This window comes from Panthera pardus, unplaced genomic scaffold (genome assembly GCF_024362965.1).
Source record: "Panthera pardus isolate Hobbes unplaced genomic scaffold, ASM2436296v1 HiC_scaffold_8, whole genome shotgun sequence".
NCBI lineage: Eukaryota > Metazoa > Chordata > Mammalia > Carnivora > Felidae > Panthera > Panthera pardus.
The window spans coordinates 55,844,537-55,871,429 of NW_026527013.1; the positions used below are offsets into that span (position 1 = coordinate 55,844,537).

A 26,893-nucleotide genomic window follows, 5' to 3' on the forward strand; every position below is an offset into this window, starting at 1 on the left:
TGTTTGGCAGCATCTATTAAAAGCAAAGATGCAGATACCCTATGACCTAGGAAATTCTCTTCTGGGTAGATACCCAACCAAAATCAGTGCTTATGTCCATGAAAGCCTTGCTTGCAGAAGCTTTACTCATGACAGCCCAAACTGGAAACGGACGGGATGGTCACCAACAGGAGAATGGATGAGTACATGCTAAGTCTGGACAATGCCACACGACACTGGAAGTTAAAAGAAAAAAGCTCTGCTAAATATGGATGAATCTCATAGGCACTATGTTGAACTGAAGAAGCCAGACCTGAAGAGTGTATACTGTATGGCTCCATTTATGTGAAGTCTGAAACCATGGACAACCAATCTAAGATGATAGAAGTCAGGAGAGTGGACACTGGGGGTGCCTGGGCAGCTCAGTCAGTTAAGCATCTGACTTTGGCTCAGGTCATGATCTTGTGGTTTGTGAGTTCGAGCCCCGCGTTGGGCTCTGCGCTGACAGTAGGAGCCTGCTCTGGATTCTTTCTCTCCCTCTCTCTCTGCCCCTCCCCTGCACGAGCATGTGCTTGTGCGCTCTCTCTTTCTCTCTCGTTTTCTCAAAATAAATAAGGAAACTTTAAATAAAGGAAAGTGGACACTGATGCTGCAGGGAAGCTGCTGGGAGCTGGCAGTACCCCATTTTTTGATCTGGGTGGTGGCCACATGGATGTATACACATGCAAAAATCCATCATGCTCTACAGCTAAGATCTGTGCACTTTACCGAGTGTTATACCTTGATAAAAAAAAAAATAGGGTTAAAAACAAAGCAAAACAGAAGAAGTTCCAAGCTTTCATAACGACTCACATTTACTGAGAATATACTATGTTCTAGGACCCAGGCTCCACCTACAGACACACATTGACACACACAACACAGCCACACCAATACACATGTGCCAAACACACACACCAACATACACACACAGAGCAAAACCATAAAAAAAAAAAAATAAGATACAGCATGTGATACTTGGGAGAGGTTGGGGGCAGGTATTAGTGCAAATATTTGCATTGCTTATTTCAGTTTGCAAATCCTTTCAAGCTTCTTACTGTATTTCTTCCTTTCTACAGCCCAGGAGACCATCACGCTAATTCTGCCTGCTGAGAAACCATGCTCACTGTTGGGGAAGAAGGGATAACCAATTGCACATAGGCTCTTGTCCTTTGTTTTTGGAAAGTGAGGAAAATTGTGGTTTCTTTTCAGAGACTGGCAGGTTTAGAGCTCAGAGAAGCTTCGAATCACTAAGCTGGAAGAAGCACAGCCAGGTGAGGTATCTGAGGCACAGTAGGTGGCCCCAGGCCACACAATAAATGGGTGGTGGACCAGAAACCTGCTTAAAAATAAGATTTTAACTACCCCTAAGAGAGGCAATGCAATGGCATGAAACAAAAGTAGGGGTTGGAGTAGAAACAAAAACCAGCTCTTCTTCCTCCCCAGTTCTTCAAAGACCCACTTCCCTGTCGACTAGAACCCCCAAAGCAGCTCCTGTTAGAATAGACACTGAGTCCTGGCCTCCTTTCCTGCCAAAGGATTTCCAAAGATGCAAACAAGAACCACACTCAAGCATTCCTCCACCCACACTCAGAACCACATCCCAGCCAGAGAGAACGGAAGGGAACTCAGAACTCATTAGTGTCACCCCTGGGACCTAGGCAAAACACATTTCTAAAGGTCTAGGGCCTCAGATGGGGCCATCTGGGAACAAAAAGATGGAAAATCCCAGATCTCAGGGCTGGACTGTCAGGCAAGTGTCAGTCCATAGAAGGGGCTGCGGGCACAGCCATCCTGACACCAAAGTGAGGCATGGCCGACATGTGGTTAGGGCCGTCCTCAAAGGAAGCTGTCTTGGCAGTGGATGAGAGAAGTTCTAGCAAAATCCAGACTTGGTGCCATCCCCTAAGTCTTAAGTTGGGCTTCTTATGTGATGATTTAGTAGTTAATCCACTCAGCTGAGACCCTGGGCTTTCTGGCTGCCTGGAAGGAAGGGGGAGGAAGGAGGATCTTGGTCTTGGTGCTCGGCCCAAGTTCAATGACCATTGGGAAATTATGTAACAGACACACACCATGTCCGCCCACGGGTCTTTCCAGCACACCAACCTCAAGAGACCCTCCTACACCTTTGCTTAATTCAGTCTTAGCCCTGTACCTCTTGCCCAAGCAAGCTCCGTTTTCTTTCTTCTTCTTTTAAATTTTTATTTATTTTGAGACAGAGAGGGAGAGCACGATCAAGGGAGGGACAGAAAGAGAGGGACAGAGAGAATCCCGAGCAAGCTCCATGCTGTCAGCACAGAGTCCAACACAGAGCTCCACCTCACAACCATGAGGTCATGACCTGAGCTGAAATCAAGACTCAAACGCTTAACCAACTGAGCCACCCAGGTTTCCCTCAAGCTCCACTTTCTGAAATCTTCTGAGCCCACTGTGTGATTGATTTTCCCTTTTAGGACCATGTGTTCTGGCCAGCATTTCATTGCTTTCTGACCTGGGCTTCCTGATTTCACCACTCCTACTGTCCTGTATAACAGCACAATTCCCCAGGGGGCAGACAGTGCCCCTACCAGTTTCTGCCAGCCCTACAACCAGAACCTAATGGGGTTGGCTCAGGGGCTGGGGCCACTGTCCCAAACAAAACTGAAAGGTATAAGCATCTTGCAACACCCTTGAGTGCTTCCTGGTAGGAAAAATGAACTGATGCATCAACGTGCCCAGTTGACTCATGCCTATTGGGCACAAGTGTGGAAGACTGGAGGATGCTCATAATGACAGCAAGTCCCTGCCCTCTGGACACTCCCGTCCTTGGGGTGAGGCTGGTACACAAAGAAAGAATAATCACACAGCTTTTGGGGGACTTTCAGGGCTGTACAAGGAAGTCAGCACAAAGGCAGCAGGTCTTCATTGTCAGCAGGTCTTCATTGTCAGCTGGAGGTTGCAGAGGTTCAAGGACAAGTGTGGCATCCAGTGGTCCCTACAGGGAGGAGGCAGTGAGTGGTGATATCCAGCAAAAGGCAAAATGGCTACCTCACTGGGGCCACATATGGTAATCTACGTTCCTTTCCTTATCTCCCCCTGGGTTGCGCTCTCTCTCTCTCTCTCTCTCTCTCTCTCTTTCCCTCTCCTCTTCTCTCCTTCCTTCCCCCTTTCCCCCTTTCTGGGTCTCTGGCACTCCTTCTAGTCTCTCAGTCTCTCTCTTAGTCTCCTGCTGTCACTCTGTCTTTCTGTGACCCTCTCTCTGTCTCACTCTCTAGATCTCTGTCTCCTTGCCTTCTCTTTGCCTCCCTTTATCTGTCTCTCGTTTCTCTTTTCCTCTCTCTCTCCCTTCTTTTTGTGCATCTGCTTCTTCTTCCTGCCACCCACTGGCTTCCTCTGCTTTTACTCAGTCTCTACCCCTATGACTCTGCCTGGCCAGTGCCCAGATCTCTGCACTCCTATGCTAGTGCCCTTCTAGCTACAGGACACCAAAGGAACTCAGAAACGGGGAACAATTACCCATACTCTATCCCAGAACCCTAAACACAAGAGAATTAGAAGGACTTCAGAGAGAATCTAATCCAACGCTTAAAAAAATTTAGGTATACTTTACATACAGTAAAATGCATGCATCTAAAATGCACAGCTTGATGGTTTTTACCTATATGTACATGCATGTAACTACCAGCCAGATCAAGATATAAAATAGTTACATTTCCCCAGAAAGTTCCTTCACCTCGCTTTCCAGTCAATTCCCACTTCTCCAAAGGTGACTACTCATCTGAATCATTTCACTATAGTTTTGTTAAGCCATTCCAAAAATTCCTTTAAATAGAATCACACAGTATGTAGTCCTTTGAATCTGGCTTATCAGGTTCAGTATAATGTCTATGAGATTCACCTACATTGCTGTTTGCATCAGTAGTTCGATCCTTTTATTGCTGGGTTGCCAAATAGTATTCTGTTCTATGAATTACGGCTATCTCTCAATTGGTTTATTCATTCACCTGTTGATAGACATCTCGATTGTTTCTAGTTTTTAGCTGTTAGAATACAGATGTTGTGAATGTTTATATAAAGTCTTTCTGTGGACATGGATTAGTCAACAAAGGGAATATTCTGGCACAAATGACTGAAAACTCCACTGATGGTCAAATCTTCGGGCATGGCTTGATTCAGGGACTCCCAGTCTCATCAGCCTCCACTCCATTTCTCCACTAGGCTTTTAACTTTACTTTTTTGTATACACGAACCCATTCTCAGACTGTTTGCTCTCTCTCCATCCCACTTGTAACTCAACCTTTCACCACTGCTTATCCAATCAGCAAACATTTATGGGGCCAGCTCTGTGCCAAGCATTGAGCAATGTATGGGTAGGAAAACAATGGGTGAATGAGATCTATCCTTGTCCTTTGCCCTCATAAAAGGTCTAGTAGGAGAAATGGAAAGATAGGGGCACATAAACCCACAAATAGCTGTATATAAGCCAGGAGCTCCAATTACAAAAAGGAATTCTTCAAAAGGAAGGGGAGAGATGTCAATGACTGTCCTATTTGGGGACACTGGGATATGGCCACAAAGGTTTTCATTGCTTTCAACTCTGTGGGCTTCTCTGTGAAGTCTCTCTGCTGCTGCCCAGATGAAATCTTCCAGACGTCAGATGTCCACACAGGGGCTGTTTGTTTGCCTCTGATCACAGACTTGTTTATGAAGCAAGGCTTGGGGAAACATTCCTTGTTCAAATAGATGATTAAAACCCTGCAGGAAAATTCTGTGTCCTTGAGGTTGGGGAACTCAATGTTCCACATCAGTGTTGGTCTTTCCTTAAGGACCTTCCGCTCAGCCATGAGGGCTGGTGGGATGGATTATTTATTGTCTGGATTAAATGTGTCCTCTGGCTATAAAACAGGAGCCAGAGTCCTGAGTGACACTTCCAGGGCAAGACCAATTTGTCCCCAAGAAGAGCTCTAAGGATTGTGGTCTCTCTCTCCTTTCTCTTTTGTCATTTCAGGACAGAGAGATTCTAAGTAAGCATGGATATTCTGCCCCAAGGGGTTTTCACTTATGGGCATCCATTCATTTTATATTCATTTTGTTTATGCCTGATACACACTAGGCATTGGGCCAGGCTCTGGGCACAACAGTGAGCAAGACAGACCCAGCAGAGCTCACAGTCTGGTGGAGGAGACAGATACCCATCAAATCATGACTCCTATATTACACATGCAAGTATAAACCATGGCAACTGCCACAGAAGAAAAGCATAGCGTTTTTGGTGGGTACTTCAGGGTGACCTAGTTTAGATTAAGGATTCAGAGACATCTGAGTTACAGAAATTTGAAGGATGAGCACAAGTGACACAGGAAGGAAAGGAAGGCAACAGTGTACAAAGGCACTGAGGGAAGATGAATTAGGGCATGTCCAAGGGACCAAGAGAAATTGGTGGGTGGAGCAGAGTGAGAACGGGGGAGAAAGATTCAAGTAGATAGAGGGTCAATCGCACCTCAGACCCTGTGGAGTCTGAGGAGTCAGAGTTATTCTAAGGGTCATGGGTGCTATAAAAGGCATAAGGAGGTGGCTGACATTGTCCTCCTCCCTCCCTCAGGCTGTCTCTCTCCCTGACCCTTTCTGACCACTGCACTATCTTTCTAAAATAGTCATTATCCCACACTCTCAGCCTAGAATCTGTCAGTGGCTCTTCATAGTGGACATGAAGTCAAATCTCCTTAGCCAGGCTTAAGGTCTTTATAATTGGTCAAGACCTTGAAGAATAAATAAGTGAGTAGAAATTCACTGGAAGTCATTGTTGCCTTTTCTTCTTGTGAATAATGCCATGCCACGAGCTGCTTTTGGGAGTCATGAAGCCACCTTTTCTTCTATTCCCAACAGTGGTCTGAGCATGGATACTGCCCACCACCATGACCATCATCATCATCATCATCTCCATTAGTTAAACTGTGGTTACTGTGCTAAGCATTTTGCATGTTGTATTGGATAGCTGTTGCTTTATAATAAAACAGCTTAAAATCAGTGACTTATAACCACAATCATTTATTTAGCTCACAATTCTGTGGGCTGGTAGTATAGGCTGGGCTCAGTTAGGCAGTTCTTCTAGTATTGACTGGATCTGTGTGTGTCTGTGCTTAACTGCAGACCAGCAGGCTGGCTCTGCTTCTAGGGATTGACTGACTGCCAGCTGGGCTGATAGGGATGGCCAATCCTACATCTCTCATTATTCTTGAGCTTCTTCAAGCTCAAGATCAATATCCCCAGATTCAAGGCAAAGGAGAAAGAGACTCCCCCACTTGACAGGACGAATGATCATAGGGGAGGGTCCAGATTAGAAATTTCATTAGGACAAGGACTATTGTTCTCATTTTGATATTCCCCACAATTGGTACAATGTATGGCACATAGTGCATACATTCTCACCAAATGTTTGCTAATTTAGAGGTCCAAGGGGAACAATCATTGGCCCAAGGTCACACAAATTAGGACTAGACTCCCAGATTCCCCAACTTGCTTCTCATGGCAGTCTCATTATCTGGACCTCCTGCTGCCTGACTCCCCCAAAGTAGCCAAAAACAAACAAACAAACAAACAAACAAACAAACAAACCCAACACGAGATTTGGGATGTGATTTTCTGTCTTCTTGACGGTGTCCCAAACCAGACACAGTCTCCAAAATGTACATCTTAGAATATCTGGCATCTGTATAGCATGTGGAAAGAGCACTGGGTCCAGACAGAGGCCCAAGTGTCTCACCCGCCTGATGTACGATCCCGGGCAAGTCGCTTAGGCAAGACCTACCTTTCTTCATCTGAAATGCAGGGCTATAAATCCCTGCCTGCATTCCAAGGCTATGTCAAAGATTAGAGGGGCTAATAGACATAAAGTATCTCAAAAGATTGTACCCACCTCAACTTACAGATCTCTCCAGGTTTGCTCCACTGCATTGGCTGTGGCACCACTCCAGTGCTCAGTGCTGGCCCCACTGCCAGTTCATCTCCTAACTGCTGTGGGCTCAGCCTCACACAGAGTCCTGTCTAGGCTTCAGCACAGCCTCCCCTCACCTTCACTGCAAGAAACACATGCCCTAGATGTCCTGGGCCAACCTAACTGGGCAACCAGAGGCTCTTGTTTCTAGACTCAGATGAAGAACTGTGCCCTGGGATGCCCACGCTATGCTCTGGGGTGTCAGATCTGGTTTCCCCAGCAGCTATCCAAAGGGGCCACACAACACATTCAGGGGAGTTAAGGCTCCATGGGGGTAAATTTGAACCAAGAATGACAAGAGATGGAAAGCCATCAGTGGATAAATTCCTCTCCCTTCCTTAATCACATACCCTGCCAAGATGTTCCAGTTCCATATGGCTTCTCCAGAGACATTCCATGGCTGAGTGGCCTCCTGTGTTTTCTTGTGCTCGTGACTAGCTTTGCAATGTACCACCTTGTGTTTGTTTTCTCTCCTTCCCTGCTTCCCTTCCAGTTTTTCCTCAATCTGTATTCCCCACCCCTACCCTGCAATGAAACATCAGTAGCTAAGTTATGCCTCCACCTCTTTTGTCTGGGCAGCCCAAGCCTAAGATGAAGAGAAGAAATAGAGAAAGTTGCCAAATCACAACCACTCAAAACTCATAATTGGTGTTGGTGAGGATACAGAGTCACTGGGACTCTTGTACGATGCTGGTGGAAATGTAAAGTGGAACAACCACTAGAGAATAGTTTGGCAGTTTCTTAAAAAGTTAAATACACACCTATGTGGCACCTGGGTGGCTCAGTCGGTTAAGAGTCTGACTCTTAATTTTGGCTCAGGTCACAATCTCATGGTTTGTGAGTTCAAGCCCCGCATTGGGCTCTGTGCTGATGGTGCAGAGCCTGCTTGGGATTCTCACTTTCTCCCTCTCTCTCTGCCCCTCCCCTGCTCATGCTCTCTCTCTCTCTCTCTCTCTCAAAATAAATAAATAGACTTACAAAAAAAGAAAACAATTAAACAGAATTTCTAAAAAAAAAAAAAGGTAAATATACACTTATGTGACCTAATATATTCCTAAGTTACATATGTCCACACAAAGACTTCTATATGAATGTTTAGAGCACCTGTATTTAAATAGTCCCCAACTGAAAACAACCCAAATGTCACTCAACTGGTAAATATATAGATAAATTGTGGTGTATTCATACAATGGAATTCTACTCAGCAATAAAAATGAATGAACTATTGATACACATAACATGGGTGTATTTCAAAACAAGTAGGTTGAGTGAAGGAAGCCAAACGGAGAAAGAGTACATACTGTTTGATTCCATTTACATAAATTCTAGAATATGCAAACTAATCTATAATAGGAGAAAGCAGGTCAGGGTTGCCTGGGGACAAGAGTGGAGGAGGGGTGGACTGCAAAGGGGCACAAGGAAATTTTGGGAGGGGGTGTCACCCACCTGATATACGATCCTGGACAAGTCTTTTGGGTAAGATCTAAGGTCATGTTGATTGGGGTGACAGTTTCATAGGCACATCTTAATAAAGATGTAAAAAGAAAAAAAAAAAAGAAATTACCAGCCCCATAAGTGAACTCAACCAAATCCTTAGAGAAACGATAACTTCAGTGCTATTTAAAGCATTTCAGTGCACAGAGAAAAAAGGAAAGCTTCCAAGTTCCTTTTATGAAACCAGCATAACTTTGATACCAAAAACCTGGCAAAAATAGCACATTAATGAAGAGTTTGCTGCTCTGTGCACACTTGTGGAGTTATTATTAACTCTGTAAATCAGCTATACTGCATCTGACCTAGTTTCCAGATTTTTATCTTTGGTTTTCAGAAATTTAATTACAGTGAGTCTTTGTGCAGATTTCTTCGGGCTTATCCTGCTTGGGGAAATTATCAACCACATAAAATGGGAAAAAGAGGCACACTGGCCTCTAAGACAGATGATAATGAGAAGGTTTCTAACTAGAGGGGTCCAGGACCAGGGGAAGAGCTCACACACCCCAGCGTGGTCTCCTTGATGACCCTCCTGGAACACCTACCCTCACCTTGACTCACCCCTGCTCTCCATGCCCATGGCTCCCACCTTAGCTTGTACTCTTCATCACCTCCTGCCTTTTTTTCTACAAATCTCCAGCGGTCTCTGAGTGTCCTCTCCTTGCAATCCATCCTCCATAATGTGCAGAGAGCTACTTATGTCACATAGCTATGATCCTGTCACTGCCCTCCTCACTTCCTTTCACAGACTCTGCTCCTCCCGGGCCCATAGGGCAAGGTGCAAACTTCAGTGCATAGCTTCATTCTCCACAACACTCTCACTCAGCATTATATATAATGTTCCAACCAATGTTCTGATCATGCCAAAGAATTCCACTACATGCCTCTGCATCTTTGCAATGCTATTCCCTCTACCTGGGTGGTCTTCCCTCCCTCTCATCAGCCGAAAGCAGGTCTGCTCCCCATATCTGAATTGTGCCTCCATCGCCTAACTCAGGATAAGACCTGGCACTGGGAAGATAACATCAAAGATTTGTAGGGAAGAAGTGCTGCCGGATCTCACTCTGTGTGTCTGTTTGGTTGGTCCTGATCTACAGCCTTCATAACACAACCGTAATCATAAGGGTAGCACCTTCTGGAATTCTGGGAGTCATCCTAGCAAATGATCAAACCTCAGGGGGGTCATGTGAACCTCCCAAATTTGCAGCTAGTTGGTTAAAATAATGGATGACTGGGGGGCCCATCTGAAGTGAGGACAGTCTCATTGGAGGCTGTGCCCTTAACCTGTGGAGTCTGTGATAAACTCTAGGTAGTTAGTACCAGAAGAGCATTGTGACATCGCAAAAGGCATTAAAATTTCTCAGTGAAAAAAAGGACGTAGAAAGAAACCACATCCTTATAATAGAATGCCAACTGATAGATGTAAAATACATTGTTGAAATGAGAAAATAACCTTTTTGCAAGCATCACAGTAGCAAGTGATTCAGGCAATGGATGCTAAAACTTATGGGTGAATATTTGATGAGGTAGAGGATATTTATATCGTCTGAAAGTATCACTCCAAAAATTATCTACTAATACAAAAGAGAAGATACTAACTTTACGGAAGAGAAACCTGGAACACACCATTTTAACCAAGAAATAAAAGTTAACATCGCCGACAATAGAACAAACTATCATTAAGGGCCTCTTGATAAGATGCATAGAGAGGGACACAATATCACTTTGGTGATATTCCTGTTAAAAAGCATTATCTGAGTCTGATCAGGAGGAAAGATCAGACAAACTCAGATTGGGGGACATTTTGTAAAACACCTTGGCCTGTACTGTTTAACAATGTTAAAATCAGGAAAGACAAATAAAGGCTGAGGAATGGCTCCAGATTACAGAAAACTAAAGAGACATGAAAACTAAATACAATTTATGATTCCAGAATGAATACTGGACCAGAAAAACAAATATTATTGGGACAATTGGCAATATTTGCACAATGGTTTGTAGATTGGATAATATTATTGAAACAATGCTAATTGTACTGTGGTTATGCAAAAGAATTCTCTTGTTCTTAGAAAATAGACACTGAAATATTTAGGAGTACAGAGTAAAGAGACTGGGAGAACGAGAGAAAGGGATGAAAGAAAAGGGCAACATGGAAACATTTGGTGAATCTGGGTGAAGGGAATATGGGAGTTCCTTGTTACTATTCTTGCAACTTTTTGTTAGTATGAAATTACTTTAAAATATAAAACTGAGGGTGCCTGGATGGCTCAGTTGGTTAAGCACCCAACTCTTGATTTCCACTCAGGTCATGATCCCATGGTTCATGGGTTCTAGCTGGAGTCGGGCTCCCCACTGATAGCACAGAACCTGCTTGGGATTCTCTCTCTCCCTCTCTCTCTCTGCCCCTCTCCCTGCTTGTGCTCTCTCTCTCAAAATAAATAAATAAACATTTAAAAAATAAAATATAAAACTGAAAAAACTATGTTTAATGTTATTCTATTTTACTTTAAAATCAGATACACATATATTTACACATGTGCATATAATATATTCAAAATAAAAGACTACAAGATATAAACCAAAAAGTTAATAGTTCTTTTCTCTGGTGGTGAGATTTAGGTTAGCTTCTTCTTTTTCCTCAACATTAGTTTCTCATTTTTCCTAGAATAGTTGTGAACTCTTCATAATGACAACAACAAAAGAAATAATAAAGGTTGGACACATGATGAAAAAAATCACTCTTCAAACACCAAAAACACTCCTGAAGAAAGAACAAATGACTCATTCCCTGCCTCCCTGCCTCCCTGCCCCCCATTATCCATGTTGTGTTCCTGTCTGTAAACCATGGTTGTCTCTGTCCATGTTCAGGAGGCCCCTTGGGGCAGACAGTACCCACGTGATCTTCCAGGGGACCTCACAGTGCTGTTAGAACAGCCCCATGTGATGTGGGCACAGATGACCCAAGCTCAGACAGGAATCAAAATGTCCTAGAAAGAGACTTAGAGCAGAAGAAGCTGGTGACTAGGAAACAGCAATGGGGACAAACAAAAAAGCCCCAACAACAAAGCCTACTCTCTCTAGACCAATGACCAGAGAAAGGGAAGCTTAGCAAGACAGAAAACTTTTAGACAATTACTGCTCTACCCTAGTTAAACATCACAGAAACCATACCAGAAAAGGGTAAAAGGGAGCTAGACTTTGACATTTGCAAGGCTGTAACAAGGCATCCCAACATCCCTGCTGGGGTGGTGTCAGAGAAGGGCAAGCAGGGATCTGGGACTTTCATCTCTGCTGGCCATTAATGCCTCCCTGCTGCCACTGCAGTAGGGAGCCTGGAATTCTACCTCCATCTTGGACTAATAAGGTATTCCTCCCACTCCCCACTGGGGTGGTGTCAAAGGACTTCTAGTGGGAGTCAAGGCTTTCACCATCTCCCAGCAGTAATGGAGAGTGTCAATAGAGACCCATGGGGAGCCAGGATTCTCAGCTCAACCCAGCAGTAATGAGGAACCTCCCCCCTTGGGTTTCAATAGAGGCTGAGTGGGAAACCCAGACTTCTAGCTCCTATTGTCAGTAATGAGGATTTGCCACCCCCCCCCCCACTTCTCCTGTGGAAATGGTGTCAAAGAAACCCAGCTAAACAGGAGGTTTAAATAATACAAAAATATCCAGGTTTCAATAGGAAATCACTCATTATACCAAGAGACAGGATGATTTCAGATTGAATGAATAAAAAAAATCAGTAGATGCTAACACGAAGATGAGACAGAGGTTAGAATTATCTGACAAAAGTCTGAAAACAGCCATCATTAAAAATGCTTCAACAAGCAATTATGAATAAACTTGAAATAACTGAAATAAATAGAAAGCCTCAACAAAGCAATAGAGAATATAAAGGAAACCCAATGGAAATTTTAGAAATTTAAGTCCTAAACACAATAAAATAACCTAAATAAAAGTTCAGAAGGTGGACTCGGCAGAGAATGGAGGGGACAGAGGAAAGAATCAGTGAACCGGAAGATAGAACCATAGAAATTACCCAATTTGAACAGCAGAGAGAAAACAAACAGGAAAAGAAAAGAGGACAGAGCATCAGGGCTCTGTGGGACTATAACAAAAGATCCAACCTTTGTGTCATCAGAGTTCCAGAAGGGGCAGAGCAAGGGCATGGGGCTCAATAAGCACTAGAAGAAATGAGGGGACATTATGAACTTAAACATTTGTTAAGAGGGCAGTTCTCACGTTATGTGTTCTTACCACAAAACAAACAGGTAGACAAACAAATCAACACAAAGGGACATAGGGAAATTTTTAGAAGTGATCAATATGTTTATTACCTTGATTAGGGTGATGGTAATGTGAGTGTATACATATGTCCAAACTCACCAAATTATACACGTTAATTATGTGCAGGGTTTTTGTATATCAATCATGCCTAAATAAAGTGGAAAGAAAGAAAAGAAATAACAGCTGAAAACTTCACAAGTTTGTCAAGAGAAGTAAGCCTACAGATTTAAAAAGCTTAGGCTATGTCAAATAAGATAAATCCAAAGAAATACACAATAAGATACATCACAATTAAACTTATGAAAACTAAAAACAAAGAAAAACATCTTAAAAACCATCAGAGAAAAACTATACTTTACCTATAAAGAAGGAATTCGAAGACAGAAGTTTTCTCATCAGAAACAATGGAAGTCAGACAAACAGGGTAGTATTTTTCAAGAGCTGAAAGAAAACAACCATCAACCCAGAATCCTGTAACCAGTAAAAGTATTCTTTAGGAATAAAGAGGATATCGAGTAATTCTCAGATGAAGGGAAACTAAGAGATTTGTCACCAGCATATTTACCTTAAGAGAATGGCTAAAAGAAGTCCTCTAAACAGAAAGGTAATAAGAATAATAATAAAAATCACTTTGAAACATCAGGAAAAAAAAAGAAAGCACACAGTAAGCAGAAATATGAGTAAATAAAATAGGCTTTCCTTCTTCTCTGGAGTTTCCCAAATTATGTCTGGTGGGTGAAGCATAAATTATAACACTGGTTGCTATGGTTCTACATGTATACAGAAGTAACATCTTAGACAGTTATGTTATATATATTATATAATATTTATATTATAAATAAATGGGGCGAAGAGACATAAAGGGCACTAAGGTTTATATACTTCAACTAGTAAAATGATGACATCAATAGACTGATAAGTTTTGTGTGTACAATTCAACACTTACAACAACCAATAAAAAAATCTATACAGGGATATACTCAGAAACACTATTGATAAATCAATATGGAATTCTAAAAAAATGTTCAAGTAAGCCACCGGCAGGTAACAAAGAGCAAACAAGGGGCGCCTGGGTGGCTCAGTCAGTTAAGCGTCCGACTTCGGCTCAGGTCATGATCTCACGGTTCGTGAGTTCGAGCTCCGTGTCGGGCTCTGTGCTGACAGCTCAGAGCCTGGGGCCTGCCTCGGATTCTGTGTCTCCCTCTCTCTCTGCCCCTCCCCTGCTCATGCTCTGTCTTTCTCTGTCTCTCAATAATAAATAAATGTTAAAAAAAAATTTTAAGAAACAGCAAACAAATAAATTGAAAACAGAAAATAAACAAAAAATAAAATGGCAGACCTAAGCCCTATAATATCATCATTTACATTAAATTTAAATGACCTAACTATACAAATTAACAGAGACTGGCAGAGTAGATTAAAAAACAGAAACCAACTCTATGCTGTCTATAAGAAATTCACTTCAAATATAATGGTATAGTCAAGTTGAAAGCAAAAGAGTGGAAAAAGATACAACATGAAAACATTACTTAAACCAACGCAGGAGTGTCTATATTGATGTCTCGTAAAGTAGACTCCAGGAGAAAGGAAATTACCAGAAACAGAGTGGGACATTATATAATGATAAAAGAATCAATCCACCTAGAAGGCCCAGCAACCCTAAATGTGTACGTACCAAATGAGAGCTGCAAAATATGTAAAGCAAAAAATGATAGAACTGAAAAGAGAAATAGACAAATTCATAATTATAGTTGGAGTTTTCAACAGCCCTCTTTCAATGATGGCTAGACAGCTAAACAGAAAATCAGCAAGGATGTAGAAGAATGCTACATCACACCAACCAACACTCCGCCACCACCAGCAGAGTACACATTATTTTCAAGTACCCATGGAACATATATCAAGATAGATTATATCCTGGGCCATAAAAAACTCAACAAATTTAAAAGAATTGACATGATACAGAATATATTCCCTGACCGCAATGGAATCAACTACAAATCTGTAACAGAAAAATAACATGAACAGCTCCAGACACTTGGAAACTAAAAATCACATTCCCAGGCAATCCATGGGTTAAAGAGAAGTCTCTAGGGTAATAAAAGTACATTGACCTGAATGAAAAAAAACACGACTTATCAAAATTTATGGGAAAGAGTTAACACAGTGCTGAGAAGGAAATTCGTAGAATTAAATGCATCACTTACAAAAGAGGAAAAATCTCCAATCAATAATCTAAGCTTCCATGTCAAGAACTTAGGAAAAAGAGCAAAGCAAAGCAAACCAGAAAGAATAAATTAGTAAGTAGCAGACATCAAAGAGATTAAAAATAGAGAAAATCGATATCACATTTCTTGATGTCAAACTATATTACAAAATTACAGTGTCAAAACAGTATGGTGTAAGCATAAAAACAGACACGTATGTCAATGGAACAAAACAGAAAGCCAGGGAATAAACCCATGTATATATGGTCAATTAATTTATGACAAAAGAGCCAAGGATATACAATGAGGAAAGGACACTCTCTTCAATAAATGGGGTTGGGAAAACTGGACAGCCACATGCAAAAGAGTGAATCAGGACCCCCATTTTATATCATGGACAAAAATCAACTCAAAATGAATGAAAGACTTGAGTGTAAGACTTAAAACTATAAAATTCATAGAAAAAAAACATAGGGGGTAAGCTCCTTGGCATCAGTCTTGGCAATGATGTTTTATATTTGACACCAAAAGCAAAGATAAACTAGTGGAGCTACCTCACACTAAAAAGCTTCTGCACAGCACAGGAAACCATCAAAAAGTAGAAAGGCAACCTATCAAATGGGAGAAAAAAATTTGCAAATCATATCATCTGATAAGGGGTTCATATCCAAAATAAACAAAGAACTCACACAAGTCAATAGCAAAAAAAGCAATCAGATTTCAAAATAGGAAGAAGACCTGAATAGACAGACATTTTTCCAAAGAAGACATACAAATGACCAACAGACACATGAAAAGGTGCTCAACATTACTAATGACCAAGGAAATGCAAATCAAAACTACAGTGAGATGTCACTTCCCACCCATCAGAACAGTTAGAATCAAAAAGACAAGAAGTAACAAGTGTTGGCGAGGATGTGGAGAAAAGGGAACCCTCATGCACTGTAGGTGGGAATGTAAACTGGGGCAGCCACTGTGGAAAACAGTATGGAGGTTCTTCAAAAAATTAAAAATACAACTACCATGTGATCCAGCAATTCCACTTCTGAGTATATATCTGAAGGAAATGAAACCATTCTCAAAGAGATATATGCACTCCCATGTTCATTACAGTATTATATACAACAGCCAAGATATGAAGATAACCAAGTGTCTGTCAATGGATGAATGGACAAAGAACACGTGGTTTACACACACACACACACACACGCACAGTATATATGTATATATATGCATAAAATGTGATATACACCCACATACAATGGAATATTGTTTAGCTATAAAAAAGAAGGAAATACTGTCATTTGCAACAACATAGATGGACTTTGAGGGAATTATGCTATGTGAAATAAGTCAGACAGAGAGAAAAATATCATATGATTTCACTTGTATGCGGAATTTGGAACTTATAAAAAACCAAACCCATAGAAACAGAGAACACATTGGTAGTTGCCAGCATAGGGAGTAGGGAAATGGGTGAAGATGGTCGAAAAGTACAAACTTCCAGTTCTAAGATAAGTTCTGGGGATGTAATATACAGCATGGTGACTATAGTTAACATTACTGTATTGTTTGTTTGAAAATTGCTAAGAGAGTAGATCTTAAAGTTCTTATCACAAGAAAAAAATTAAAACTATGTGAGATGATGGGCATTAACTAAACTTATCGTGGGGGTCATTTTACTATATATCCATACATCATATCATTATGTTGAACACCTCAAACCTACATAATGTTATATGTCAATTATATCTCAATAAAACTCAGGGCGGGGGAAAACATTTAAAAATAGAGAAAATCAGTGAAACAAGGACCTGGTTCTTTGAATAAGATAAATAAAATTGCCAAGTCTCCAGCAAGACTGACAGAGGAAAAATAGACACAAATTATCAACATTAGGAAACCGAGGATAATACGACATTCCCCACCCTCATCAAAAGAATAAGGGAATAGTACAATTTACATACATAAGTTAGACCATGGACCAATTTCTTGTAAAACACAAACTACTACAACTCATTCAATATGAAATAATTTCAATAGCCCTATAACTATTAAGGAAATCCAATATATAATTTTTTAAAGTCTCAAAAAAAAAAAAAAAAAAAACAACTCCAGGCTCAGATAATTTTATTGGAGAAACTACTAAACATTCAAAGAAGAATCAATACCAATTCTACACAATCTCCCTGAAAATAGAAGAGGTGTGTATCAGTCAGAATTCAGTCAGTGAAATAGAATCCAACAAATATATAGATTTATTGCAAGGAATTGGCCTATGCTGCTGTGGTGGCTGGCTAGGCACTCCAACACCCAGAGGGTGGCAGCCAGTAAGGGCAGGCTGGAACTCTTGGCCATGACATGATGCTGCAGTCCACAGGCAGAATTTCAGGGAAACCACTGGTTCTGCTTCTATAAACAGTTCAGTTGATTGAATTAGGCCTACCCAGATAATCTAAAATAATCTCCTTTGCTTAAAGTCAACTGAATGAATTATGAATGATAATCAATCTATAAAATACCTCCACAGCAACACTTAGATTGTGTTTAATGGAATAACTGGGGACTATAGCCTAGCCAAGCTGACAGATAAGACTGACCATCACAGTCATGCCTTGTCAACTTGGCACCCATACATATTTCCTTAAACCATATACAATCTCCAAAAAAAGAAGAGCTACATCATAGCTTCACGTAACATGATATAACTATTCTTTTTAAAAAATGTTTATTTAATTTGGAATGCAGGCTGGTGCAGGCACTCTGGAAAACAGTATGGAGGTTCCTCAAGAAACTAAAAATAGAACTACCCTACAACCCAGAAATTGCACTACTAGGCATTTATCCAAGGGATACAGCTATGCTGTTTCGAAGGGCCACATTCACCCCAATGTTTATAGCAGCACTATCAACAATAGCCAAAATACAGAAAGAGCCCAAATGTCCATCAATGGATGAATGGATAAAGAAGATGTGGTATATATATACAATGGAGTATTACTCGGCAATCAAAAAGAATGAAATCTTGCTATTTGCAACTACGTGGATGGAACTGGAGGGTATTATGCTAACTGAAATTAGTCAGAGAAAGACAAAAATCATATGACTTCACTCATATGAGGACTTTAAGAGACAAAACAGATGAACATAAGGGAAGGGAAACAAAAATAATATAAAAACAGGGAAGGGGGACAAAACAGAAGAGACTCATAAATATGGAGAACAAACTGAGGCTTATGGGAGGGGTGGTGGGAGGGGGGATGGGCTAAATAGGTAAGGAGCACTAAGGAATCTTCTCCTGAAATCATTGTTGCACTATATGCTAACTAATTTAGATGTAAATTTAAAAAAATAAAAAATAAAACAAGTTAAAAGAAAAAAATTAAAATGTTTATTTATTTATTTTGAGAGAGAGAGCATGCACATACAAACTGGGGAGGGGCAGAGAAAGAGAGAGGGAGAGAGAGAATCCCAAGCAGGCTCCATTCTGTCAGTGCAGAGCCCAACACAGGGCTCAATCTCACAACCATGAGATCATACTCTGAGCCAAAATCAAGAGTCAGACACTGGTGGACAGAGCCACCAGGTGCCCTGATATAACTGTTTCGTATACAACTGAAAATATACTGTTTCCCCCGAAGAAAATACAAAGTCATTGAGTGATGTTTTCTCCCCCTTGATACCCTGTAACTTAAATACTGTAATATAAAGTTAACTATTATTAATACGTCTTATGTTAGATGATAAGTGGACAAAGGAGGTGGACCCATGCTGAAACAAAAATATTTGCTTAAGATCTACACAAACATATTCATAACAAAATAATGAAGAAATACTCATAACTATTATATCCCCCATTTCCACAACTGGTCAGCTGATTGTAGTTGGTGTTCATAACTATGTACTTCTACTACCCATTCCATAGTCCATTTGCCCTCGGCTGGTCATGTTTCTTTATCAAGGTTTGGGTGACCCAAACCTTCATTCCTGAATGGTCTGGGCCACTGATAGTTCTGCCTGAATTGGATTGTTGTCACTTTCCATTTACTTTAATTACATGATATTAGGAGACAGCCTAATGGATCTCTTGTATTCCAGACATACTTTTCCTTGTATTATGCAATGGCCATATTTTGTATACCTGTAGTGCCACATTATACCATGGTCTACCAGCATCCTCTACCACTGAAAATACTCATTAGTGTTCTTAACTGTAATCACATCAGAGAACCAACTTTGGAAAAACCAGAACCAATTCAAAAAACTCTTCCTTCAGATTGCATTTTCCCAGAACTACTTCTGGTACCAAAGTCTGTTTCGGTTAGGGTTCAACCAGAGAAACAGAACCATACATTTATGTCTTTCTGTATGAATGCATATGGATTTAGTGCAAGGAATTGGCTCACACATCTGTGGAGGCTGTCTAGGCAAATCTGGAATCTGTAGGTCAGGCTGTCAGCATTTGGGCACAAACTGAAGCTGCAGTCCCCAGCAGAATTTCCTCTCCTTCGAAGACACCTCAGCTCTGCTTTTAAGGCCTTTCAACTGATTGAAACAGGATGCCAAAGATGATCTAGGATCATCTCCTTTACTTAAAGTCATCGGATTATGAATGTTAATCAGATCCACAAAATTTCTTCACAGCATGGGGCACCTGGGTGGATCAGTCAGTTAAGCATCCGACCCTTGATGTCAGCTCAGATCAGAACAGTTCATGAGTTCAAGGCCTGCATCAGGCCCTGAGCTGATGGCATGGAGCCTGCATGGGATTGTCTTTCTCTCCCTCTTTCTGTACCCCCCCTCCCCCAAGCTCTTGAACTCTCTCTGTCTCAAAATAAATAAACTTAAAACAATATCTTCACAGGAACACCTAATGTTCAAATAACTAGGTACTGCAGCCTAACCAAGCTAACACATAAAACTGATCATCACAAAGAGGTAACTCTTCTCAATTCATTTTTTAAAGCTAGTATGACCCTGATGCCAAACCAGGCAAAAACAGTACAAAAATGTCCTGGGAAGAGCAGGAGCCCCATGGGGTTGGACTCCATCCACAAGCAACTTCAAGAGCAGAGTCATATTTTTCACCTGACCATTTGGCTGCCCAGTTTCCACTTCATGGAGGAAGATTCAGCACATTACATCAGTTTCAAATTACTTGTGACTAGTTTGGTAACTCCATGTTATGAATAAGAGGGTTCCCTTGTGTGGTGCGTGTGTGTGTGTGTGTGTGTGTGTGTGTGTGTGTGTGTGTGTGCACGCGTGCTCATTTGTTAATTCCAGTTAACATTTATTATGCTGTTTGTCATGCACTGGATGAAGGAATTTAATGTCATAAGATTGTTTTATCCTCCCAGGAATTTGACACAGTGGATACCCTTGGCTCTATTTACAAGTGAGGAAACTGAGACTCAGCAAGGTTATATCAGCAGGCCTGAGGATGCTCACCTGGTGGGTTTTGATTTGACCCCAAAGCCTCTCCTCTTCACCCCTACAATAGCACTTGATTCCAAGGCTGTAGACTGTCACCTGAACTTGGGCATCCAGGAGTTCTGCCAGGTCTAAGTTCCTTGAATCTCTGGGAAAGGTGCCCAGAGCTTTAAGTTGGCCAAGAAACACTGTCAATAATCTGTCCCAAGGTTCTCAGTCTTCCCCTAGGCCTTTGGTCACGACACTTCCTCCTACTTTCCAGGGGCTGGGCAGTGGTAACAGTGCAGGCTCCAGAATCAGTCAGAATCCTAGTTGTGTGGCCTGAGTCAGGTGGCTTCACCTCAATAAATGGATTACTTATTCATAAAATGGGGAAAATAGTCTTTATCTCACTGGATGTGGTGGAAATTAAATGCTACGGTGCAGGATGCCTCAATATGAAATGTGCCTACAAGTTACCTGACCAACTTGTTAAAATGCGGATTTGGATTCAGCAGGTCTCAAGAGGAGCTGGAGATTCTACATTTCTGATATGCTCCCAGGTGATGCCTTTGCAGCTGGTCCATGGACCACATTTTGAGTAGCAAGGGGATTGTCCATGTGATGCACTTTATGCAATTATGTATTAAATGCCCCACAATAAAGATAATAAAAATTCACCTGCTCTGGAAACCCAACCCAGGTATCTTGCCCTGTTCTCATAGGTTTCTCTGATTAAAGGAAACATACCAGTTCACTAGAAGGGACAAGTTTGTTTTCCTTGGCACTGACTTCTGAGAGAAATTTATCACCTAGATCCTCATATAAGGGACTCTGATAGAATGAAGGATCATGTCTTCTAGAAACAATCCTGCTGCAGGAGCCAGAAATGTATAAGCAAAGAAAACCTGCCAGCCCCTGGTTGTAGGCCCAGCTCTGTCTGCGCGACCCCTGGCGGAGAGCTCTGCCTCTCTGACGTTTGATTTTCCTACTGGCTGGCACAGAGTACAGGCTTCAGGATGGCGGCTATGCTGCTCTTCTGCTCTCTGGCCTGTAATGCAGGCCTGTCAGTACCCTCATCGTAAGATCGTTGGGAGGGTCGTGGATAGCGTATGTCAATGGTTAACACATACTCTGGGTCAAGAATTTCAGGTTGACCCATAAGAAATTGCTGACAGCAACATTTTTTTGACCTGTAAAAATGGCTTGAATTATTATGTGGGATCCTTACAACAAACCTTTGAGGCAGCTACGATTTTTATCATCGTCTCCCCTAAACTACAGATGAGAAAATTGAGGTCCTGCCCAGGATCACATGGCTTGCTATGGGCAGAGCCAGGATTCAGTGCAGGCAGGCTGGCTGCAGTCTCATGCTTGCTCTGCCACACAGCCCCACCTTTCCTCTAAGGGGGCCACAAACAAGGCCCTGAATGTGCATTTCCTCCCACTCCAGCTGTGTCTAATGCAGACCCCTATAAAAGCCAAAGGCCCATAGCTAATTGTCCTTTTCTGGCAGCATTTCTGTAAGGAGCTGAGCCAATTCATTCTGGGAATGCTGCTTTCTGGTGATCTGGCTGGAGCTTAAGAAGCCGAAGAGGGAAGCAAGCTTGGCTTGGCCTTTACAAACAGCCCTTGTCGGAGTGGCTTCTATTCCAGGAGCTCAATATGGAAACTCAGCATCTGTCATGCATTCAGACGTGGCCTAACGACTGTCCACTTGGCCAAATCACTGGCCATCCACCCATATATTACCCATCCCTGCATCCTGGTCCTGAGATTATCTTGTCCCAACCCACCCCGCCTCTTCTCACATAAGTCCCTCCCTGGGGTTGTTGGGCATCATTTCCTGGGCCAGGCACTGTGGTGAGCATGCCTTCAGCCAGCAAGGAAGATGTGATGAATACCCAGCTTGTGGATGAGGCTCAGAGAGAGGATGGTATTTACTCAAAGTCACACAGTGAGTGATTAACCAAGCCTGTTGAACTACCATGACCTCCCATCTGAAGGTCCCAAAGAGCCAGTGCCTTTGTATCATTGAGAGGAGCTGCACTGGGGGACCTCAGAACATGGGGTTGGGGACTGTCCTCAGTCCATATGGTTGGATAAGTTTACTCAGTAAGACTCCTACATTCATGGCTATAGGGATTGGCTCAGAGATGGGCATGTGACTCAAGCCAGGCCAGAGTTAATCCTGGGACTTTTGCTGGAACTATTGGGAAAAATTGCCCTCTTTCTGTTGAGGCTTCTAAGCAGGTAGAATGTTAGCCTGGAGCTGCTGGGGGCACCCTGGCCACTCCATGAGGAAGGACTCACTGGATATGGAAGCCAAACTAGGGGAAAGTGGAGTCAAAATGTGGAGAAAGACTAATTTCTGACAATATCCTTTGAGGCTCTGGATCCAGCCATCCCTCCATATGCTTCTATTTACACACTGCTCTTCACACACAGCTCATCACCTTCCAAAGTAGCCCCTTTTGTTCCTAAACTGAAACCTACCTTTTCTGAACTTACACTGACTGGTCTAGTTCTACCAATCGGAGGGGCAGCAAAAGGCTCTAATGGCAGACAGATATGGTTTCCAATCCCAACTCCAACATTTACCCTTCAAATCTCAATTTAAAATTGGGGCGCCTGGGCGGCTCAGTCGGTTGAATGTCCGACTTCGGCTCAGGTCATGATCTCACGGTTCGTGGGTTTGAGCCCCGCGTTGGGCTCTGTACTGACAGCTCAGAGCCTAGAGCCTGCTTCCGATTCTGTGTCTCCCTTTCTCTCTGCCCCTCGCCTGCTCACACACACACTCTCTCTCTCAAAAATAAATAATAAACATAAAAAAATTTTTAATTGGAATGATGATATCCATGTGACAGGGATGTTGTAGGGATGAAAGAGCTATTACAAGTGCTTTGTTTTTGTTATCTTATCATATTGCTGCTGTTTTATTCGTTACCAGATTGTGAGGCCCCAGACAGCAGGAACCTCATTTTATTTAACTCAGATTCCCCAGCACTTGACAGTGGTTGGCAAAGAGTAGGTGCTCAATAAACACTTGTTGAGGGGCACCTGGGTGGCTCAGTCGGTTGAGCAACAGACTAAGAGCTTGGGCTGTGATCTCCAATCGTGGGATCAAGCCCTGAATCGTGCTCTGTGCTGACAGCGTGGAGCCTGCTTGGGATTCTCTCTCCCTCTTTCTCTGCCCCTTTCCCTCTCTCTCTCTCTTTCTGTCTCTCAAAGTAAGTAAATAAACTTAAAAAAATAAAAATAAATAAATGTTTGTTGAAATAAATGTGAAGTACATTCTGACCTCCCACCCCACCTATAGTGAGCTAGTTAGGGACTGCTGCTGTCACCCAGAATCTTCTCTTATCCCTGCCTTCATCTCCACCATTTCTTTATATAACACGGATGGTTTTCCTTCTAAAAAAATGTACTAACTCAATTATCCTGTGAATATTTATCAGTTACAACCAAAGGAATGAAAATAAGCTCCCATGGTACAGAGAACCCAGATGTTTGGGGTTAGTTTTCTAACACAATGCTCAACTATTTTACTTATTTGATGTTTTTCTCAAGAAACAAAACAAAACCAATCTGCCCTAAAATTTGGAAACGAGATCCGTTTCTCACAGTGTCTCTTGCTCTCTGTTGGGAGTGGTGTGGGCATGCCTGGCAGTCACGACGGGCTGCTGAAATGGGACAAGCAGGTAATGGGAAACAGCTGCTTGGCCTGCGCTGTCTCTAAGCCCCAAATTGGTGACGAGGTGCCGCAGACAAAAGACAGGCGGTTATGGTTTGGGTGGAGGCCCCACAAGCAGTGATTAACTTCTCTTGCCAAGTTCACCGGGCGAGGCAGAGTCTGCTCGGCTGGTCACAGTACGGCAGGCAGCAACCCCTGCACAGACATTGTCTCTGTATTCAGAGCAATGCGCACCCCGAGAGATGAGTTCACCATCCCCCCTCTCTCCGATGGCGGAGAGAACATCAGCCAACAAGGACGGATGCTAAGAAAAGCCCCCACCTTCCTCTGTGTCCTGCAGCACGTCCTCATAACCCTACTCCATGGCACTACCTCAGAGGGCAGCCAGATTACCTTCTAAAATATCAATTAGATCAGGAGTCAGCGAACTACTCTGTTAAGGGCCAGAGAATAAGTATTTTACTATTTGTGGGCCAGGATTTTACCATCTGTCCCCAATACAGCTCTGCCTTTGTAGCATGAAAGCAGCCATGGACCATATGGAAATAAATCGGTGAGACTGGGTTCCAATAAAACTTTATTTACAAAAAACAGGCAGCAGTCTGGACTTGGCCCATGGGCTGTAGTTTGTTGCTCTTTGGTGCCTCTGTTTGAAAGTCTATAATGGCTCCTCATTGCCACTGAATAAAGCTCAAACTCCTAACCACGGGTGTCAAGGAGCTGCCTGGGCTGGTTGGATCCTGCCTACCTCTCTACCCTTGTTTGGGCCCCAGTCCTCACTCACCACCCCCCAGTTGCACATGGGTCTTTGTACTCATGGTTTCCTCTGCCTAGAACACCCCACCCCCATCCCCACTTCACATTTTCACATGACTCACTCATTCCCCTTATTTAGGTGTTGGTGAGAATGGCACTTCCTCAGAAAGGCCATCCCTGCAACCCCCCAACGTGACCACCACCTCCCCCCTTAGTCACTCTATCATAGCACGTGTTTTATTTTCTGCGCAGCATTTATCCCGGTTTGAACTGATCTCTTTTGAGTGCTTACTTTTGTTTGTTTGTTTGTTTTCCTTCTGCCCCTTGAGCTCCAGGAGGATAAAGAGCCTTATTCCCACGGCCTTCCACCCATAAAGCTGGAGTGCAGCACAGACTTAGAGAATGAATGAATCGCCTCCTCGCCAGGTTCCCTCATCCACTCATTCCCTCCAGTCCCTTAGCCACTCAGCTGACAGAAACACCTTCTAAAAACGAGTACCCAGATCATGGCCTGTCACTGCTTTAAACTCCCTAATAACTTCCCATTGCTCAAAATCCACACTTCTCACTATTGCCCCGGAGACCCTGCAAAAACAGACTCCCGGCTGCCTTTGCTCACCCACCTCTCCCATTGTGAAGAGCAGGCTGCCTGGAGGGTCCACTGGTGTGACCCCAAAAGACATCATTTGGCATTGAAGGTGTTTTTGCATTGATATCACAAAACGGGTTATGTTCCAGGAATTCACTTTGAACAAAAGAATGAGGCCATGAACACCTGACTCATGAGAGGCTGGGAAGTCATCCAGTTTCCTCAAATCACCCCACCCAGGTCAGCCTCCCTCCTGTGTCGCACTCCGGGTAGAAAGAGAGAACGTGATCTTTTCAGACTGATGCCAAAGCCAAATGGGCCTCGAGATTTTGGGCGGTGTGGGGGAAGACTGGGGAACATAGAGCTTTTAGTGCTCTTTCTGGCCTGACTGAAAGCTATATTCAAATCAAAGTAAAAAGATTAGGGGCGGAGCCATCAAGAGAATATGCAAGCTGAGTGGGCAGTATTGGAGTTGTGAACTCCTTACACAACCAGTTTACAAGGCTTTCTTCACTGCTACAATTCAACTACCTGAAATTCTACAGGAAAGACAGGATCACGTGGATGGCCTACATGGGCCTGATATACCTTATTGCTTGGGCTATATTGAGATGAAGGATTGGAGAGCCAACACTTTATGGCTTCTTCTCAAATGGGCCTAAAGAGTAACACCAAAGTGGCTAAAAGTAGTTCTGATCCTCCAGCTGATGTTGTATGAAGTAGGTAAATGAGGTTAGAAGAATATTCATTTTTTTTCATGGATGTTAACAGGGTACTTTAATTTTCTGCATGTGTGGTGGTGGTGGTAGGGGGCATGACCCTTAAGCATCTCCGTTTTTATGAACTGGCCTTCCTGAACAGGTGCGCTCACTGGTGCTCTTACAGGGCAGTGTGAATAGCAAGGCACAGTAAGCACTCCACTTCTGGGCATTTTTAAAGCCAGGCTAATGCACCAGGCATCACATCCTGTCAGGCTTATAAAGGTGACCAGTTAGTATCTCTGTCCTCCAATCTTACTTGATCTTGACTTGTTTTCACTGTATCTCATCTCCTCTATTGTGAATTCTTCTCTTTCTGCCCCGAATTCCTCCCTCTTTCTGATCATCTCTGGATTTGGCCGCTCCTCTGACACTTGGGTCCTGGCTCTCCTTCTAAGGGTTAGCCTAGCTCCTCTTTCTTGCTCTGCCTCCTGTGGCCCTAACTGATGCTTGGTAGATAAGCCTTGGCCCCAAATCCCTGAGCAGGGAGGAGAGGTGCTGTGCTAGGTTATGGTGACATCATGGAGAACAAGACAGACACGGTCTCTCCACTCAGTGCATCTGTAACCTCTTCTACATCCCATCCATGGCCAGGAAGCTCTCAACTTCCTAGGACTGTCCTTTTCATTTTCTGACAACCTTATCAGAAAGCTTGAGCTGTCAACAAGCTTGAGAGCTGCCCTAAAGTCATCTGTTTCCTGCAGAGTGCTG

General features: G+C 42.7%; 1 long non-coding RNA gene across 1 annotated transcript in view; it reads right to left on the reverse strand.

Annotated features, from left to right (window-relative positions):
• Nucleotides 1-894: 894 nt before the first annotated feature.
• The window catches only part of LOC109257504 (uncharacterized), a 42,072-nt gene continuing 16,073 nt past the window's right edge, over nucleotides 895-26,893 (reverse strand). The window contains exons 2-3 of the long non-coding RNA XR_002076001.2: nucleotides 8,438-8,515; nucleotides 895-2,992 (exon numbers count right to left, since the gene is read on the reverse strand). This is a non-coding gene — a long non-coding RNA (uncharacterized LOC109257504). The remainder of the gene's footprint in view (nucleotides 2,993-8,437; nucleotides 8,516-26,893) is intronic.